Source organism: Psittacula echo (assembly GCF_963264785.1).
Source record: "Psittacula echo genome assembly, chromosome: 4".
NCBI lineage: Eukaryota > Metazoa > Chordata > Aves > Psittaciformes > Psittacidae > Psittacula > Psittacula echo.
Genome location: NC_137738.1, coordinates 106,573,310 through 106,594,010, shown reverse-complemented (window position 1 = coordinate 106,594,010; position 20,701 = coordinate 106,573,310).

The following is a 20,701-nucleotide window of genomic DNA, read 5'->3' as shown; positions in this document are numbered from 1 at the left end:
TTTGCAAGCAGTTTTGACTGATTCCTGCAGCCATACCATAACACTTTCCCTTTGAGATCTTGCCTTCAGTTCAAAGCTACTTGCTGCAAAGCAGAGTTTTTCATGGCTAGATTTTTACCACAATTTCAGCTGCATCAGTCTGAATCCATCCAACCAAGCTGTAGGCATTTACAGTGTAAATAGAGATCTTCCTTGAGGGAGATCTTTGCTGGAAGAATTTAAGCCACATGGAGGAAGTGAAGAGATATCACATGTTGAAAGCTCCTGTATTCTGAGCAATGCGTCTTTCTCTAAATCTGGACCCGGAGATTTGGTCCCAGCCATATCAGCACATAGGGAAATTTCTTCCACTCATCCCAGGAGCTGCTTGCTGCTTTGAATTCTTTGAACTCCAAAAAAACACGTGGAAATGATACTGCTGAGCAAGACACCAAAACCTCTGGTGCTGTGCAGCACACTGAATGCTCTAGCACATGCTTTGCAACTGTGACACGACCTCTTCAGATCATCTGATCATCAGCAGTGGTTAAGCAGAGGATGTAGGACTCGATGCATCAGGCAGCCTTTGGGTGAATGCACCTTCTCATGCTGGAGAATGTCCTGTGTTCTCTGGGATGTACACGCAAATGACCACAGGAGCAGCTGTTCTGACAAACATAGGGACTGGGAAAGCAGAGGCACGGAAGTGTGGATAATGTCAGAGTTCAGAAAAAGCCACCACTGATTCTTTGGTTTAGAGAGGAGGGACAGTGATAATCATGATTTGCTTGCTCCAACATTTTCATGCATCAGTTTTGGAGATGCAATACTGGTACAGAACAGGAAAATGACATCTATACTAGGAAACTAAATGGTGCTTATTTTCAGGTGGTCCTGGTTTGGGCTGGGACAGAGTTAATTTCCTTCCCAGTAGCTGGTGCAGTGCTGTGTTTTGGATATAGTATGATAATAATGTTGATAACACACCAATGTTTTAGTTATTGCTCAGTAGCACTTATCCTGATCAAGGACTTTTCAGTCTCTCATGTTCTGCCAGTAAGGAGGGGCACAAGAAGCCAGGAGGGAGCAGAGCCAGGACACCTGACCCAAACTAGCCAGAGGGATATTACATATCATAGAGTACCATACCATGCCTGGTATACAAACTGGAGGGGGGTGGGCTGGGAGGTGATGATTGCTGCTCAGGGATGGGCTGGGCGCTGGTCAGCAGGGGGTGAGCAATTGTACTGTGCATCATTTGTCCTTCTTGGGTTTTATTCCTCTCTTTATTTTCATTGTTGTTATTAAAATCATTATCAAACTGTTCTTATTCAACTCTTTTCTGATTCTCCTCCCCATCCCACCAGGCAGGGCAGTGAGCAAGCGGTTGCATAGTACTTAGTTGCCAGATGGGATTAAACCACAACACTGGTCCTGAGGCCAATCGTCAGAGCTAGCAATGTCCCATTGTTAAACTTCCTCCAAAACAAGGTGAATGCTTCCTAACTGTTTGGGAGCAGGAATGGTCTTTGGTACATGCTGTCTCTCAGTTTGGCCTGGGACTTACTTGGCCTAGACCATAGCCAGACTTGGGACTGTGATAACTGTGTAATAGTGTCTATAGACCAGTTACCCCATTGCCTGTGCTCTATTGCTGATTAAGGTGCTGTTCTCAGCATGACCACTTTGCTCGATTCAGAGAGAACTGAAAAAAACAGAGCCTAAGAGGAAAGCAAGGAACATGATGAAGAGGGTGGAGAGGGCTGAACCTTAAGGAAGAGGAAAGCTGACTTTGGTCAGGTTCTCAAGGCGGTGTGAATCAGTGCAGAAATACTTCCCCAAGGAAATGCCACTGCATGCAAATCGGAGGCTCCTTGCCTACCCACCCCACAAAATCGGCCTTCTTGAACAAACTTTTAGGGGATGAAATCTAATGGCAACTCTGCAGCTTGGGATATTTGCCACCTGCCAGGGAAAGTGGCCTGGATTTCTTCTGGCTGTTCTGAAAAGGGCAATGCCTTCCCCAGCAAAACATTACAGGATGCACCATGTGTCCTTCGGGGATTCAAAATCCACCCTGTCAGGTACTTCATTGAACCTCTGCTCTTTCCAGGCCCTCACTCATTTTTTTCTCCCTGTCATTTTAATTCCACCTTCAGGAATGAGTTTAGTTCATTTTCTTTTCAGCTGGAAGTAGACAATAATAGGATCCAATAGTTTCTAACAGGGCACCAGGTTTTGGCTTTGGCTTCCCAAAGGCTCTTGCAGAGCCCAAAGACCCCTCACGACCACAAAAGGAGCCACTGTACAGGGATGGGGTACCACCTCCTGTGGGAGCTCCCAGGGTGGGAGCCCTGCAACAACTTTGCAACACCTGGATGTCCTATACAGCAGCAGTGAGGAAGATGGAGGAGCTCCTCAAAGAGATGAAAGGAAATGGAGGACTGACCTTGTGTGGTCTGGGATGAACTGTTTGTCTATCATGTCGCTCAGGGTGGGGGGAATGGGTGAGAGGAGACCAGCTTCCCAAGACCAGTAGGAGAAGAAATAACCCAAATTGTGCAATTTTGGTGCACAGTTTTCAACTGGAGCATTCAGTGATGCGTTACACCTACAGCATGGTGCCTAGTGAGCCAGATCCAGACTTTTGGGTAAGGCAACAGCCTATGCCTTTGGGTCAACCCATAAAATCCAACCTCCCGTCCTATGCACAGCCCAGCACCAACAGCACCTCCTAGCCTATCATGAGTCCCACACCTAGGCTCCCTGCAACAGCACCATCTGACCTCTGCAGCCTGATCATCCCCAGGCTCATCCCACATATATTTAAGACTTTCCCAAGGTCTCTAAGTAAGGTGTGGTGCAAGCTTTGGGTCTTTCTGCCAATAGAAAGGAAACAATGCCTCCAGAGAGGGTTTATGTAAAGAGCATGGGCTGGTTAGCTCAAAATCCAAGCCAATAGCACATGAACATTGTTTCAGAAAGGGAATATAATTTGCATAATTGAAGACAAATATAAAAGAGGCGGAAAAGTCCATGGTGGTCTGAGAGCTGCCCCAGGCTGGGAAAAGCCCAGGAGGGAAGGGTTTGTTAGAGCTGTAGTTGCTGGGGACACCAGGAACAGTCATGCTCTGCTATGCTCTGGGCTAAATGTCTGGGAGCCCAGCCCAACAGAACAAGTCTGGTAGGTTGCTGGCGTATTCATACTGGTGTGATCGGTATGAAATCATGCCCTCACCCTACCTCCCAGTGAGCTGTTGAAGAGCTTCTCTGTTTTGTAAGAGAGATGACAACATCCATCCATCCCCTGCCAAGCAGGGATCTGAGTGGGGCAGGTAAACATCCCTGCATTCCCCTGAGGCTGGTGGGCAACAGGGAATCCTGCCCGCAGCTCCTGCTGATGTGGGGCAAAGTGGTGCTTGCCCCTATGCCTGCTTGTGTTTCACTGCAGCAAGCAGCTTTACTCAGCACACTCATACGTGTAATACAAACGGTATGTGAGAATTTTCTCCTTTGTAAGACTGGTTCAAGGGACTACTGCTTATTTCAGGTGATGTGGCTTTGATCTCTGGTCTTGTTCTGTACAGACACCTTCCTTCTAAAAAAGGAGCCAGCCTATTCAAAATACAGTCACACCAGATCAGCAGTGAAAAGTTAAATAAAATGGTGAGACTTTAGTCCTTTGCATGGCAGCAAAAAGTATTGCTGCTGATTTTATTTGTATCTGATTTTGCTTCAGACTTCTATATGTTCTTGGGTATCTGATCTAGAGACGGATTCTCCATCGCAGTAGTATTAGTCTAGAGTAATCTGTTTAAAGTTGAAGAGGATACTATGATATCCATTGAAATGAATCCAGAATTCAGCCCCTCACTTGATACTGAGTATTATATTCATGCTGGGTATGACAGCTGCTTTTTATCTTTGTTAAGCTGATTCAATATTGTTTCATCACGTTCCTCCTTGTTACAATATTCAAGGCCAGGTTAGACAGGGCTTTGAGCAACTTGGTATAGTGAAAGGTTTCCCTGCCCATGGCAGCAGGTTGGAATGGGATGATCGCTAAGGTCCCTTCCAATCCAAATCATTCTATGATTCTATGACATTATGGCCAGGAGTGAGAAATTGGATCTACTTTTTTTCAGAAACCTAGCTATGCCCCTTCTGCAAACCCCAGTGCAGATGGGTTCTTCCCAGTAAACAAGGGTAGCCTTTACACTTTCCTTCTTCTGAAACCACTGTCTGGATTTGTTAACCCTTCACCCCTGCTGCTATAGCGTGTCACCACCGAGCTCTGACTCTTCACTGAAGTGGCCCCAAGTCTTCAATGGGAGTTGTGAAGATTCTAAATGGAGCATTCTCTACTCACATTCAGTAGTGCAGTTCCCTGAGACTCACCAGGAATGCTCTGTAAATATAACAAGTGAATTAGCCCTGAAGTGTGTCTGAGCATGTATATGGATAACCAGAACACTTACCTGAGTCACTGGGAACTACTACTACTACTACTACTAACGTCAAATACCTGGCACAGATTTAGCATGATTTTGCACCACTCTCAGGAACAATTCCCAGGTGCCCTGTTTTGAAAGTTGAATTTTATAGTATAGACATGGCCAAACCATATCAGGTGAACCAAGGACCAGAGAATGGACAAGGCACTGCGTGATTTACAGATATTGCAATAAAATGTTTTGTGTTGCCTCTGTTGGTTGTGGCTTAGTTGTATACGAATATCTTAGATATGTATAGATATGAGTATCTTGACAGCTTTACCCTGCAAAAGCCACAATTTGCATTGTCTTAGTGGTTTCAGAGTTGGCAAAACCATTCAGTATTTTAGTACGTCGAAGTGTCTGCATTGTTATGGCCATTCATAAACATCATCAGACAGTTTGTTTCTTTCTTGCTCCCACTTGCTGCCAAGAAATAAATTAGAGTTAATACTTCCGTTGTTTGCATATGAGATAACCGAGTGGCTTCACACCACTGGGTGTGCCCAAAGTGTTCTCAGCATGGCTCTGAGCAGTGATGGGCAGTCACCTTTGACTACGGAGTTTGGTGTGAACTTCCTTAAAGTTTCCCCTATATCTATGAACACATGCAGCTGGGTGCTTGTCCTGGGCTCTTCACAAATCATGGAGTGATTCATAAATTGTGGAGTCTCTTCACCATGAAATGACCTCAGGAGGTCTCTGGCTCAACCCTCCATTCAAACCAGGGTGAGTTTGGAGTTAGATCCAACTTCAAAGTTACAGCATATTGCTTAGGGTCATACTCATCAATGTGTTGAATATCTCCAGTGATGGAGATCCCCCAACATCTCCACCAATTTTTTATTGTCCCATGATAGGTTTCCCTCCTCGCCCAGCCCCCTAATATCTAACTGGGATTTCTATTCTTGCAGTCAAAGCTCATTGCCTCTTTTCCTTTCACTGTGGACATCTGACTCTACCTTCTGTATACTCTCCCATTATGTAGTTGAAGACAATGGTAAGATGCCCCTTAGGCATCTCTGCTTATGGCTGGACAAACTCAGCTCCCACAGGCTCTGTTTGTAAATCCTGCCCTTTTGTCTCTTAACCGTGCTGGTAATCTTCGGCCTGACTCTCTAGTTTGTCAATCTCTTCCTTGTGGAAAAGACCTGAAGTGGGAAGCCCAAAACCAGATATAGTATTCTGGATGTACTTACAAGCATCAAATACGAAGGAGAACATGTCTTCTATTATGCTATTATGATGTTCTATTACACCCTGTTGCAGTCCTATAGGTGTAATAGGATTATTCTCCTCTTGGGCTGTTTTCACATCCAACTCCTCAGTATTTTGAAATTCTTTCTTGCTTGAATTGATGCACGTAAGGCAGGAATCACATCTAATCTAAGGGAGAGGCAAGGATGATCCCTTTCTTCTTCATGCTTCCATTGAGAATGAGGATGGAGCTAGCGATAAGAGGAATCAGCAGCAAAACCACACCAACACAGTTCAACAGGAGATGCCCACATTAACAGCTGGGTGAAAAAGCAGTTTCATGCCTACCTATTTCCTGCACTGAACGGAAAGAGAAGAGGCAATGATACTACGGCACCATGTTATTCTGCATGATATGCTAGTTGGCTTCTCATCTCACCTTTTGGAGGTGGTCCATGTCCACCACATGGCCAAAGAGAGATAATGGGATTTTGTACTCATGCTGGAGTAAACCTTTTTGCCCACCTATGGAAAAAAATCAAGGTGCCACTAACGCATATCTCAACACAAAGATTGTGCCTGTTCCTGAATAGTGCTTGGACCCCACCCCACCAGGCCCTAAGCATCATATTGACGGTGCAGAGCAGAGCTGAAAAGAACGTAATAATCAGTCCTGGATTAGACCCTGCACAGGGAAGCCTGAGAGACTTGGTATTTTGATGCTTACAGAGCTGCTTAATCATAAGATAATGCACAGCCTGTTCACACAAATTAGGGTGGGTCCCGTTTGCATAATGTTGATTTCAGAGACGAATTAATCTCACAGACAACTTGTTTCCACTGTGAATTTTATCCATTCAGCACATTCAATACAGGATCAGATCTCAGTCTGATGAAATTGTTGCAGGATGGATTTTGAGAGGAAGAAAGGAGGAATGGGAAGTGCATCCAGAAAGGTAGCTGGACTTCACTGTATAGTTGCTCCTGGATTGCTAGGTTTAGGTAGAATTTAGCCAAGGCTTTATAACTTGAAGAGGATCTTCAAGCTTCTTGCAGGCCCTTTTGATTGCAAGGTGTTTAATAATAATTTATTCCTTATTTGTTTTGCAAATAATACAACTTCAGTCAAGGGTTAAACATACCCCCCAACTGTCCTTCGCTTCTTGCCCCATCAATCTTACAATCTGATTACCTTCCTTACAGAAATGCATCTATTCATTACTTTTGCAGCACCATACAGGATCAGAGCACCAATTTTCAAACATTCCCTTTGAAATAAAAATTAATTCAGGACATCCGCTGCTTCTTAAAAATAAATTTTTAATTAAACATCACTAAGAAATTAAATTTCCCTTTGCAGTCAGCTGGGTCAGGAATTGCCATGGGGCATTCTGACAAAGTTGCAGCTTTTCTTAGCTTTCAAAGAGGAGGGATCTCTGTTGATTCATTCATATCAGCCCACTGAATAATACATGGGATGCTCATGACTGTCCAAAAGTCCTGAGAAGGAGCCAGAATGTACTTCTACAACTTCTTTTCACTGTAAGAAGCCAGGATGGAAAACACAGCTTTGAGGACTTTGTGGGCTCCTTAAAAATATCCAGAGGTGCATATTTTGGGGGATATTTCAGAAACTGCCTTCTGGGCTCTCGCTCTATTACTACATTTTCTTCTATCTCTTACTGCAGCCGAAATACTAACACTTGAAAATAAGTCTTCAAACAGCTTATGCTCTCACAGAGGGACCAACAAAGGAGGCAGTGGGGGATGTGGGGTACTGAGAGAGAGAGGGGAAGCTGTCAGGGATCAGGAGCAATGAGACACTGGGAGTTGCAGGTCTCTGAAGAAGACTTGCTCTCATATTACCACTACAAGCCTAGAAATCATCCCTGATTAGAAGGAGCTTTTAACAGAAACCCTGAGGTTAATGGCCGTAACCGTGGCATATGGCTTTGGTTAAATTGTAATTTTAAGCCACCCTAAATCACTTCGTACTCAGAAAGCAGAAAGGCTTTTCCTGCATTGCCCCAGCACTGGACATCTCCAGTGTGAGAGGCTGGAGAAGCACAAAAAGGGTCTAAGCTTGGCAGCAGCTGACATCTAGATGATTTGGGATGAAAAAGACAGTATCTGAGCAATGGAAAGACAACCTTTCTGGTTCATTCTCTGACTTGTACTGTCTTTCTGCAAAGAAAAGGCAGGACTATATGTCTCTGCAATGAAGTTTGTTTTAACTGAGGGTTTGAAGGACGAAATGGAAGTGTGGAGTTAAGAGCAGACTGGGCTCTAGCTCTTGCCTTTCCCTAGCCTTGGGAGCAGTGTTGTGTATGGCCAGGACACCAAGAAAGGGAGAGTCTATATAAGACATACAAAAGTCCACAAGGGCCCTTTGGACTGAGAGTAAGAGACTGGTGAGGGAGCAATGGGCTCAGATGTGTCCCGCAAATGAAATGTCTTTGGTGGAGAAGTGCAGGAGGGATTAAGGAGAGCTTAGAATGTGTGAGAGAAAAGGGTGTTTCTGACTGCCAGCAAGAGGGACCTACCAAAACCTTCTCTTGAATTATGCGTCCTTTCCTTACCCTTAGAAAGTAGTTGTAATCTTTGGCAAAGTTTTTGGTCTGAGCGATTTAACTCACCTCAACCAATCCCTAGGCGCAGGTCAGAAGCCAACACAGATCAAGGACCATTCCCAAGAGGCAGTTTGGGTGGGGCCACCTTATTTTGGAGAGTGAATGAGTAAAGGCATGGCCAGATGATGCTTACTGGCAGAAGGGTGAGACAGTCAGTGCCATTGCTGTTCTGTCTCATAACACAGGTGTATCCAGAGACGTGTCCCAGTTCAGGACACAGCCTGCAGAGAAATATTCGTGTTCCTTGGAATGTTACTACAGCCACTCAAGAGCTCCCTGCAGCCCGTCCTTCCTCTTGACCCATTGCTGAAACAAAAGGATTGGCATTGGTTACCTCCACCCCGTTCTAGTTCTCCCCTGGGGACTATATTCCTGTTTTTCAAGATGTGAATAGGAACTGCTCATTCCCATCTGTCTTCCAACATGGTTTCAGATTGGTTCTCCAAGGCTGCCTGCAATTCCCCACTTAGCTCACAACTTATCCCTGCTGCTGCCCTCCATGGGATTCGTTTTCCAGCCATTCCCCACACAGTGCTGTACTCAGCTACCAATTTAAATACCAATGGTGTCAGCTTCTTTCATCCTTTTTTCAAAACTAAGAAATTTCACTGACTTTCATCCCCTCTGGGTTTACAGCACTACATCAAGATCAACTTGTGTTTGGACCAAAGACCAGACTCCACCTTGGAAGCCCCAGAAGATGACAGCCCTTTGACAGGCTTGCAAGAGTTTGTATTTGAAGTGCATTAAAATATATTAAATACAAGACCTTTGTGCTCTAAAGGCATTAAATACAAGTTCTTTGTTTTCTTTGAGAGGAAAAATGTGTCATGGAGAATTTGGAGCTTAGCTGACCAGCTGTGCTCCATCTTCTCAGCTGCTTCTGCATAGGTACATAGAAAGGCTCAGGTAACTTGTAGATAGCTACCAGTAAGTTGTCTGACCATAGTCCAAAGAGCCTAATTATTAAGTAATTTCGGCAGCTGCAGGGAACTCAGGATTTGCACCATCATCTTGAGATCTCTTCCTGCTACAGCTGAGCTTTGGTGTCCCCTCAGCCTGTTTCTTCCCTGCAGGCCTCAGGGTGGAAATCACAACACCTCATTCCATTGTGTGTGGTGCTGTAGTGAATAGGGTAACTGCTTCAGTGGAGCTACCTCACTTTGGTGTGTGATTAGGTGCTAAAAGGGTGCAAGAAAGGGGTGGAGTAAGCTACAGCTGCTGTGTCTGAGCTTACATGGAGGCAAATGAGAAGCAGTTGCACTGAATCTTAGGGGGTTGCACTCAATGAAACCAGCATGTCATCAGAGCAAAGCCATATCCTAATATTAATATGTTAACCCAGTATTTCAGCCTCCTGAAACCCCTATCTATAAAGTACTTGGGGTGAAGGACTTTTCTGTTGTTTTGCATTTGTGGAGAGGGTGGCATGGAGCATTGCTGGAATCTGGATGAAGTCCTCTGGCAGTTCAGTGATGATAACAGTATTTACACAGTAAAACACCTGTGATGGGTCTTGTCTATGCTGCTCAAGGCTCTTCATGTGTTGGTGCGATTCATTTAAGCTGCAGGAAGAATGCTGGAGCCAGCTAAATCCAACATCACTGCTCTTGCTCCTTTTATACCTTGTGGAGGATACAATGAAGAAGAGAGTAAGAATGAAGGGCATTTTTACAAAGACAAGTTGTGTTATTTTAAAATAGATGTATAAAATTCCACAGGATCCCTGAAAGATTTTCACGCCTAGGCAGGATGAGGTGCACACAGTCAATGTCAGGTCTCAGTCCTCTAACAACATTCCCATGACATGATCCATTTTTGGACATCCAGCCTGAAGAAAGTCCAGATGTGCCTCCAAGTGCGATCAGTGGGCATCAGGGTTCTACATGCTCATGTAATTAAGCTCTTTCAGATATTTCCCATCAAAAAGCATCAAGGGAATGCTGTTCTTAATCACCACATCAGTTTATTCAACACTGCTTCGCCTCAGTTCCCCAGTGGGCTTTTGCCATGTGTTGCTGTGGATCTTCCTTTCCAGCCAAATATTTTCATGCTAACAGTTTTATCTCCCAAGCCTCAGCCTATTACTACAGGCATTTCTCCCAAAAGACACCAATCTCTCTCCAACTCATTAATGTCACCTTGGAGGAAACTTATAAAAGCATATGTTCATTAGCTCTATGGGATTTTGCAGAGAATAACAGATATTCCCAGGTTGCCTAGGAGGGGAATTATCATTCCAGTACTGAAGACAGGTTAGTCAGGGCTCACTAAGTTTAAGGGTCTTGGCAAAGGGCAGTTAGTGATTTGGTGGCAGAAGCAAGTGTGGATTCTTGACCCAGTTCAGTCATAATTACTGTCTGCCATTAACATAACACTGACTGTAGAATCAGGAAGCAGATCCCTGTTTCCTTCTAGCCTCCAAACATATGTAAGCTTCCCACCTGATTTTTAGAAATATTCACTAATTCTATAGGTTTCATTTTGCAGTTTGGCTGAAAAGTACAAACAAAATCATCAATAAAAATTGGACAATCTGAATTGTTCTCTCATCATTATTTCTTCAACATAAAACTGCCTTTGTGGAAAAAAAAAAAAAATTATTCGTTTTTAATATATTCATTGAAAAATCTTATAAATATGAAAATAATTATAAATAAAATCTTATCAGTATCTCAATAAATATATAGATACATATTTATTGAAATAAATATATATTTCTTGAAAAATTTAATACTTTTACTCAGTAAAAAAATTTTTCACCTGAATATAGTTAATGCTAAATTAGAGACTAATTAATGCTAAATCATAGAATCACAGAATGGTTTGGATTGGAAGGGAGTTTCAAAGAGCATCTAGTCCAACTCCAATGCCTGTGGGCAAGGACGTCTTCCCCCAGACCAGGTTGCTCAAAGCCTCATCCAATCTGGCCTTGAACACTTCCTGGAATGGGGCATCCAAAATTATTGCCTTTTGTCCTGGCAGTGCAGACCTTGGTAAAAAGTTTCCCTCCATCTTTCTTATAAAGCCCTTTACATATTGAAAAGCTGCAATAACGTCTCCCCTGATAATTTTTTAATTCCAGTTCCCACCTCACAGATTGAGAAGTGATTGTGTGATAGAAAGCCCATCTCTTCCCAGCTGTGCTGCGTGATCCTATGTCTCTAAACACTGTTGTGTTTTAAGGTTAGAAGTATTATTCATTTGATTTCCTCTCTCCACCCCTCAAATATTTCCTATTCAGACAGGAAGTAGTAGGAACACTCTTCAATATTAGAAGATAGTCCCATCAGAAATGTTGTGGTAGGGTATGATCCTTTGATTTCAAACAGTTTATGAAACAGATGTCCCAATAATACTCTTTATTGTACATAAAGTCTAGGTCTCAAGCCAATGTCGGCTTCATAGACGTTATAGATGAGACTCAGCTCACCTACAGTTAGCTGTCTCCACTGAGATCAAATGCCATTTCCAAACTTGGGGAGATAAATAATCTACCTGTTCAGGTTCTTCCCTTCCTTGCAAATAACTTCAAACCTTTAACCATGTAACACCTTACAGTGCAGAAAGCATCCCCAGTTTATGGGCTGGGAAACAAGGATAAAAGGGATGCTATGATTTGCTCAGAGTCCTGTAGCAGGTTGTGGCATGACTAGGATGCAGCACTAGAGAGCCTGGCCCATTCTGACTAATTCTGCATCATGCAGATGTCATCCTGTGTCAGACTGGCATTACAAATAGTTCTTGCCCATATTAATGCTCTTGTGTCCAGTAGTATAGTTGTGTGTGTGTGTTTTACCATATTCTCAGAAAGAAGTATTATGGTGTCTGAATTCAATGGATATCATCAAAATCATCATCACATCTTTGGAACTTCTTCCATGCTATCAGATTGGATTTGGACTGGCCAAAAGACTTACAAACAATGGGGAAGAGGGCAGTAAATGTGGATATTGTGGTTGCAAAAGTCACATTTCCATAGCACTTTAGGCTTTTTCTATTTTTTTAAATCTGAGAGTTTGCTAAACCAGAAAAGTTCAGAGCGGGACACTTCCTATTTTCATTATGTTCTCCCTGATCTACTAAAACTACATAGGTCTTCAAACTTGTAGAATACAATGATGAAAATGAAGCCTAACTCTACCAAGAAACAGTTGATTGCAGATAACAGAAAGAAACAAGTACAGCACATGAAAATAATAGCAATAAAAAAATCTACTTTCTATGAATGTTCTGGGTGAACTTGGGTATTGCTATGAAAAATACTAATTCTTTTTTAAAATATGCATCATATCTTTAAAAATATCAAACAATCTCACTCTGCCAGTCATCAATTTCATTTTTCCTTCACGTATACGGGCTATTCAAGAGGAAAGTGAAAAAGCTGTGTAAAATGCATTTTCTTTTTAAGTGCGTTTAAGGGAAACTAAGCTAAACCTAGAGTTTTCTTCAAGTTTCTCTTCTTTTTTTTTTTCCTTAGAAGGATGTTTTCTGCAAGGAAATCATCAATGGAAAATGTTTGACCAGCTGTACGCTTATCTTTAGATCTGGAAACACATGCAATACATGGAAATCCCCACCTCACTTGAAGTTTCAAGGGGATGACTGGTTTTTGTGCTCATGGTTCTTTCGATATGAGTAAGTGTTTCAGTATTTGCTTTTGTTTGCTATCCATCCACTCCAGTTCAAGGAAAAATACAGGAAAATCTCCCCTTTTGCCATTACAGCGCATGATAAGTGCACAGGGATCTGGGAATCTCTGTGCCTGTTCATTTTTTTGCAATGCCCTGAACAAGGCCTTGGTCTTGGCTCCTTCTTTTGTCTTCAGGGAATTTTAATCTGGAGATTAACTTCCAGCTCGCAGGAAATAACAGAGGCGACCTGGATATATCTCGACATGGACTGGCCATCAGAGCTCAGTCATTTGCACTGTTGCTAGCATAGTCTTTGGCTTGATTTTGGCCCAAGCCTGCTAGCATGAACCCAATGATTGCCAGCCATGGGTCAGGAGTCAGCATAGTCCAAGGACCATTCCTCATAGGTTGTTTAGATGCAGTCACCTGTTCTGGAGAGAGTTTAACTGTATGGACTTTACCAGACTAGGCCAGCTGGCCATACAGGCAGAGCATGGGCAGTGGTCCTCGTTAATCTGCCTGTAAGCAACTATTTGGGTTCATCATGGAGTGTTTTTTTTCTCTGAGGTTAATAACTTAGGTGCATCTTTATACCATGGAGTAAAGTAGCAGAAGGGTCTTGTCCTTTGGTGAATGCTGTCCTACTAAAATCCTTGTCCGACTGCTTTACTTGTCAAAATCCTCTAGGCAGAAGATTTTGACATCCAGGTTATCCAAAGGATCCTTAAACAAGAACTAGTTTAGCAGTTCATTGGAAACAGCAGCCTCCCATCCTCTCTCCACCTCCGGAAGGAATTCCAGGAAATAAAATAATAATAATAAAGGGGAAGAGGACGTTAAGTTACTTTTTCCAGTTGACTGAATATCACCTCATGCTAGTAGCTGCGGGTTTTTTTTCCAAACCCAGAGTACCATAAGAGTGTGTGTTGACAACTGCAGGATTCTCACAGGCTCATTTAGGCCTGCATTCCCTCACCTTCTGCTACACAGTTAAGGTCCCTAAAGGATTTTAGCTGGCTGGTCTCTCTTTGGAGTCCATGGAAAAAGCTGGTCCTCTCTGGAAGAGAGGAGAACTCAAAACAGGAGGATCACTGTTAGAAGATCCTGTTGCTCTTCACTGGGCTGAATCTAAGCCTCAGGAGCCATTATGATCTCTTTCCAGGTATAGCTAAAAAAAAATATATATATATATATATATAGCTATCCCAAAACCCCCAAGTCTTCTGGCATGAAGTCAGCTTGTATTCAAAGTTGAGGCTGCTCAGGACGAGCATCTTGTATGATCACTTTCTCGGCACGTATACCAGATTGGAGATCTGTGTGCCTCCACATACCCTCTCACTGGAGGATGCCATAGATGTAGAGTTTGAAAAACACGATTATCACATTGCTACTCTATTGGATACCAATACCCGAAAATGCAGCTATGTGCTAATTCTGCAAAAGATAGTGATGGTGAAGAAGGATGCCATCCTGGAAAAAGTATATGAAACACTGGAAGACCCAGGGAAGAAGCTGAGTATAGCAGTAAAACTCTCCTGCACTGGAGTTGCTGTTGGCCAGCACTTGGAACAGACTAATGGATTGGAGACTGCTCCAGGCCTCTGCCACAATTCAGTGTCTGGCCTTTCTACCTCTTCATTTTTTCACCTATAAGACTGAGGGTGAGGGTAAGATATAGGTCTTGTCTTTGATGTAAAGAGATCTGGTTTTGTTTGCCATCCAAAGCTGCTAAGTTTGGAATTCCTTTGTCTGTTTTGTTGGGTTGTTTGTGAGTTTTCTTGCCAAGCTTTGGTAAGTCCTGGTCCCTGCACCTCCTGCTTGTGTTCTACAAGAAGCCTGTAGTTCAAAATCCTGCTGTTCTTCCAGTAGAACAGCACTGTCATCAGTAGTGGTGGATGCAGAAAGTCTGCAAGATTTGGCTTTTCTTCGTACAGTCTGACTGGATTGCCACCTCTGGTTTCATTTCATACCCCAGCCATGAAGTGTTGATAATGCTTAGGAAAAAAATATTGCATGTGCAAATACAAAAATAGAAACTCCAGAACCCCAAATGTACACACACATATACACATACACACACACACACACACACACACACACACACATGTAGGCCTGCTTCAGCTTGCATTACAGGTTCTCAACCCGGGAGCAAATCACTTGGGAAATTTAATTAAACTTTAATGAGGTACTTTGATTGTTGGGCTGTACGCCTAGTGGAATTAATGTACAATGAAGGGGTGTCTCGTCATGCTGCTGGCAATAGCTGGCAAGTTCATGTACAGCAAAGCATGTCATCCTAAATCACCTTTTGAACTCGGGAAAGCAGCAGGGAAGAACAACCAGGAAACTCTAATGGGTCATTTAACTACAGCACGTCCTTTAAGTGTGAGTCCTGTACATTGAAGAAACTCCTTCTGAGTCACTTTCAGGGCTTTTCGGGAGGTTGGGAAATGGAAGGAGGCAGGGTGGTGGTCTGGGTTGTGGATTCTTTTCTCTTCTTTTCCTTGAGCAGGCAGGAGCCTGGACTGGAGATCTGGCATGGGAGATCCTGGAAGACTTGGGTGATGAGCAGGGAGCTCCATAGATCCTCCATGGGACCTTGGTACACAGCTATCCACTAACCAGAGAAAGGCACTGTTTTGTTGCCAGTGCATTCACCACAGTATGCTACCACACAAGACTCCTTATGGAAAGGTTCTCTTTTTGAAAAAGACACCCTTCTGTAGGCATCCAGAAAAGTGGCTCCTACATGCTGGGATAGAAAAGAGTTGCAAGATTTACAAAGGAGAATCACAGGATAATTCAGGTTGTAAGAGACCTCTGGGGGTTTCCAGTTCAACCTCTCTCCTGCTCAAAGCAGGGCCAATTAGAGCAGGTTGCTCAGAATTTTCATGAGTTGAGCTTTCATTGTCTCCAGGGATAGAGATCTCAGGGCCACTGTGGGACCTTGTCCCCAGGTTTAACTACTTCCAGAATTTCGCTTGATGCAACTTGTGTTCATTGTGTTTTATCTTTTCCTGCACATCTCTCGTAAGAGACTGTCTTCTCTACAGCCCCCATTAGGTAAGCAGAAAGCAGCAGTAAGATGTTCCTTGAGCCTTGTCTTCTCCAATCTGAGCAAATCCAGATTCTAGGCTCTCCACATACATGTGTTTCAAGATTACCAAAAAAGATAATCCTCTGCTTTGACCTGTGTCAGTTTGTCAGCAAGAAGGAGCCCTAAAAAGAGAAGCCTCAACCTTCCTGCATTTCTGTTTGATCCTTTAGAGATCAGAAGATTCATGAAAGAGGGATCAGTGGCAAGGTAGAATCCATGCATGAGATTTTCCAGGCTAAGATCCAGACCACCTTTGATTCCAGAAGAAGATTCCAGAAGAAAACACGAGCCTTGAAGCCATCTATTTTAACGCAACCCTGGAGATCCCCATCTATTTCAAGGCAACCCTGGAGATCCCAGTTTAGAAATACAGTCCTGCTCTATGCTCAGGTATGTCAATGTTATAAACAACAGATACAGGAGGGGGACCAGGCAGCATCTTCCTCAGAGGCTTGTAAGGAACAGGCATTTTCAGCTCCAAGCCTCACATCATTTCTCACCAAGACAGGACCCTGGGAGGACAACTATTTGGAGTTTTGAGTGCTAAGGGTTCACAAGGGATTTGTTAATCCTCCATCAGGAAGCTCTGGGCATACTCTAGTCAGTGCTTTAGTGTTGCACTGGCCATTGGAAAGTCAGAAGTGGTCAGCTACCACAGGGACATGGAGATTTCAGCATGTCTCATAATGGCCAAACAGTAATGAAAAGCCCTGCTGCTCCGCAGCCCTACCAGGTCCTTCTGTGCACATGACTGTGGATTGGCTCTCTATTGTAGACCAATACATCACTGTAGATCAACCCTCAAGGCAAAGCCCTTTACCTCCTCTGGTCTTTTTACTCCACACAAATGGACTGAATAGTGCTTGGAACATGTTCCAGGAACACAAAAGTTTAACACAAACCACCGCATGAGCTCTTGAAATCTGAGATGGGGTCAAAACAGAAGGTTATGTGTGAAGATGCCAAAGCATCATGTACTGTGTTCTTGGAAATCTGGAGGCATGGAACTAGTAGCAATATTTCTTGGCATTTCTGTATCATCATCCATCAGTCTTACAAAACCAAGCTGTCAGTGCACTGACACAGTGTGGCTGGGAGCGACAAATGGGTTTGTGTTTTCATAGAATCATAGAATAGTTAGGGTTGGAAACGACCTTAAGATCATCTAGTTGCAACCCCCCCTGCCATGGGCAGGGACACCTCACACTAAACCATATCACCCAAGGCCTCATCCAACCTGGCCTTGAACACCACCAGGGATGGAGCGTTCACAACCTCCCTGGGCAACCCATTCCAGTGCCTCACCACCCTCTCAGTAAAGAATTTCTTCCTTAGATCCAATCTAAACTTCCCCTGTTTAAGTTTGAACCCGTTACCCCTTGTCCTGTCACTACAGTCCCTAATGAAAAGTCCCTCCCCAGCATCCTTGTAGGCCCCCTTCAGATACTGCAAGGCTGCTATGAGGTCTCCATGCAGCCTTCTCTTCTCCAGGCTGAACAGCCCCAACTTTCTCAGCCTGTCTTCATACAGGAGGTGCTCCAGTCCCCTGATCATCCTCGTGGCCCTCCTCTGGACTTGTTCCAACAGTTCCATGTCCTTTGTATGTTGAGGACACCAGAGCTGCACCCAATACTCCAAGTGAAGTCTCACGAGAGCAGAGTAGAGGGGCAGGATCACCTCCTTGGACCTGCTGGTCACGCTCCTTTTGATGCAGCCCAGGATACTGTTGGCTTTCTGGGCTGCGAGCGCACACTGAAGCCGGCTCATGTTCATTTTTTCATCGACCAGCACCCCCAAGTCCTTCTCCGCAGGGCTGCTCTGAATCTCTTCTCTGCCCAACCTGTAGCTGTGCCTGGGATTCCTCTGACCCAGGGTGTAGGACCTTGCACTTGGCATGGTTAAACTTCATAAGGTTGGCATCAGCCCACCTCACAAGCGTGTCAAGGTCCCTCTGGATGGCATCCCTTCCCTCCAGCCTATCAACCGAACGACACAGCTTGGTGTCATCGGCAAACTTGCTGAGGGCGCACTCAATCCCACTGTCCATGTCACCGACGAAGATGTTGAACAGGACCAGTCCCAACACCAATCCCTGAGGGACACCACTGGTTACTGGTCTCCAGCCGGACATCGAGCCATTGACCACAACTCTTTCCACTGTTTTTTCAGCAAGACCCATTCATTCCTGCTTCTTTTTTCAACAGACAATACAACTTCTGCACAATCTGAGCAGTTAAGGGTGGGTGGGACTCTGTCATAGAACCACAGAATCATAGAATCCTTTAGGTTGGAAAAGACCTCTAATACTATCAAGTCCAATTGTTAACCTAACGCTGCCAAGCCCATCACTAAACCACGTGCCCAAGTGTCACATCTACATGTCTTCTAAATACCTCCAGGGATGGTGACTGCACCACTTCCCTGGGCAGCCTGTTCCAGTGTTTGACAGCCCTTTTGATAAAGAAGTTTTTCCTAACATCCAATCTAAACCTCCCCTGGTGCTACTTGAGGCCATTTTCTCTTGTCCTATCACTCATTACCTGGGAGAAGAGACCAATTCCCACCTCATTACAGCCTACTTTCAGGTAGTTGTAATGGGCAATAAGGTCTCACCTGAGACTCTTTTTCTCCAGGCTCTTGAGATCTGAGTTGCTGAGTAGAGATTGGCCAGTGGGCATCCAGCTGATGAGCACCTCCTCTGTCTCTCCAACTCCTTGCTTCACTAGGGTCCAAGGGAAAAGCTGAGTTTGTGCAGCACCAGGATATTTGCAGAACAATCAGGAAGACAACCCTACCCAAATCCTTTGCTTTTACAGCAGGGCATATAAAGCAAACATAAAATAAGGCTTGGAGCTGGACATTGTATGAAGAAAAAATGAACCCAGCAACTTCTCATTACTGAGGGGCTGTGGTCTAGGTTCAGCCATTTTAAATGATGCCTCTGCTGTGGTGTTCAAGTTGGGAGCCCTGCTACCCTAGATCTCAGTGGAGACAGCTGAGCATGTCTGGGAAGGAAATCCCACCTTAAATTACTGTTCAGACTTGCCCAGATCTGTGCAATCACTGGTGAGGGACTTAGCAGGCTCAGTTAAGTGTTAAATGCTGAGTGAATACATCCAAATCTGCCTGTGAGATGAAAGAGGCAGTGGTCAAAGTGGGAAAAAAAAGTTCATGTGTGATCCTGCAATCTGATCATGCAACAAGTGCCCTTCACTGCATGAGCACATCACAGGACCTCCTGCAACTCCAGGTGCCCTGCAATGCCTGGCACCTGGAAGGAGCAAGGAGGTTGCACAAACATGCACCAGCCCAGCATTTCCTAATCCTGGGGCACTTGACTCTGCAACTGCAACACTTCTTCCATCCTCCTGGGTGTGGGGCAGGGAAGCAGGAATGTTTTCTAAGGTTGTAAGGTGGTAAGATCCCAACAGACAAATCCACCCAAGTCCCACACCAGCATTACCCAAGGGCAGTATGTAAGGCCTGTGTTTATACTCATAAATGAATAGGACCAGGATCGGAGGCACACACGTTTCTGCAATGACCCTCCAGTTATTTGTAGCACATTCGCTGTTGTGATTGTGGCCCAGGTCAAGTGGCACTGATGCAATGCCCAGGTAAGGTTCAAGGTGAGCGAAGGCCAGGGGCCTTCCACAGTAGGCTGCTTGGGTGCTGTTTTCCTTTTTTTGAAGGCTGAGAGAGTTTAGTAGGAAGGATGGATCAGTTGGGCCCAGAGCTGGCCAGTTTATTTTCCTGCATAGATGCATGCACATGAGCTATCAGGGCATCTGAAGCCACCATGCCACTAGGGCACAGTAGGAGCCTGTCACCTCTCTCAGGTGACATGGGACGTGTACTCTGCTGGGGCTTTCACCAGTCTGTGCTGACAACTATGAAAAAGTAGACCAGGGGACATGGCTTTCTCCAAGCCATGGCAGTCTGACCTCCATACTCTGTCTTATCCACTCAAGGGCAGCCCAGTCATTTCTTCTATGCCTTGAGCCATTGGTCCCTCTCTCATCAATTTTCTATTAACAGCCTTTGGCCTTACTGTAAGGTCTGTCATCCTCACCTGGTCCAGCAGATCCAGATGACATTTTTCATCCTTTCCCAGTCCAGTCTCCATGTAGAAGGTTCCTTCCACTAGTCCGGTCCTTTTCTTCTCCATCTTCTGGTTCCTCATCCAATGTTCATCTTTCCAGTCCTGCTCTGTTCCTTCCCAGCACTACCCTTCCTTGTCAGACCACGTCTCCCTCTGCAGCATCCGCCTCCAGTGACTGACAAATATTCCTAAAGTGAATAATGAGAAACTCAAGTCTCAGCACTCTTGAGCTAGACTGGTGCCCAGAGAGGAAGTCTGGAGGTCTCCAGACTGGAAAAGAGATGGCTAAAGGGGTGGGATTTGACTTACGACATAAGCTCATCTAGTTCCAAGTCCCCCTGCCATTAACAGACATTTTCCACTAGATCGGGTTGCTCAGAGCCCCATACAACCTCACCTTGAACACTTCCAGGGATGGGGCATCTACCAGGTCTCTGGGCAACCTGTGCCAGTGTCTCACCACCTTCATTACCAAATTCCTTTCTTATACCTAGTCTGGGTGTACCCTCTTTTTAGTTTAAAACCATCACCTTTGTCCTATTGCTAGAGGCTCTGCTAAAACATTT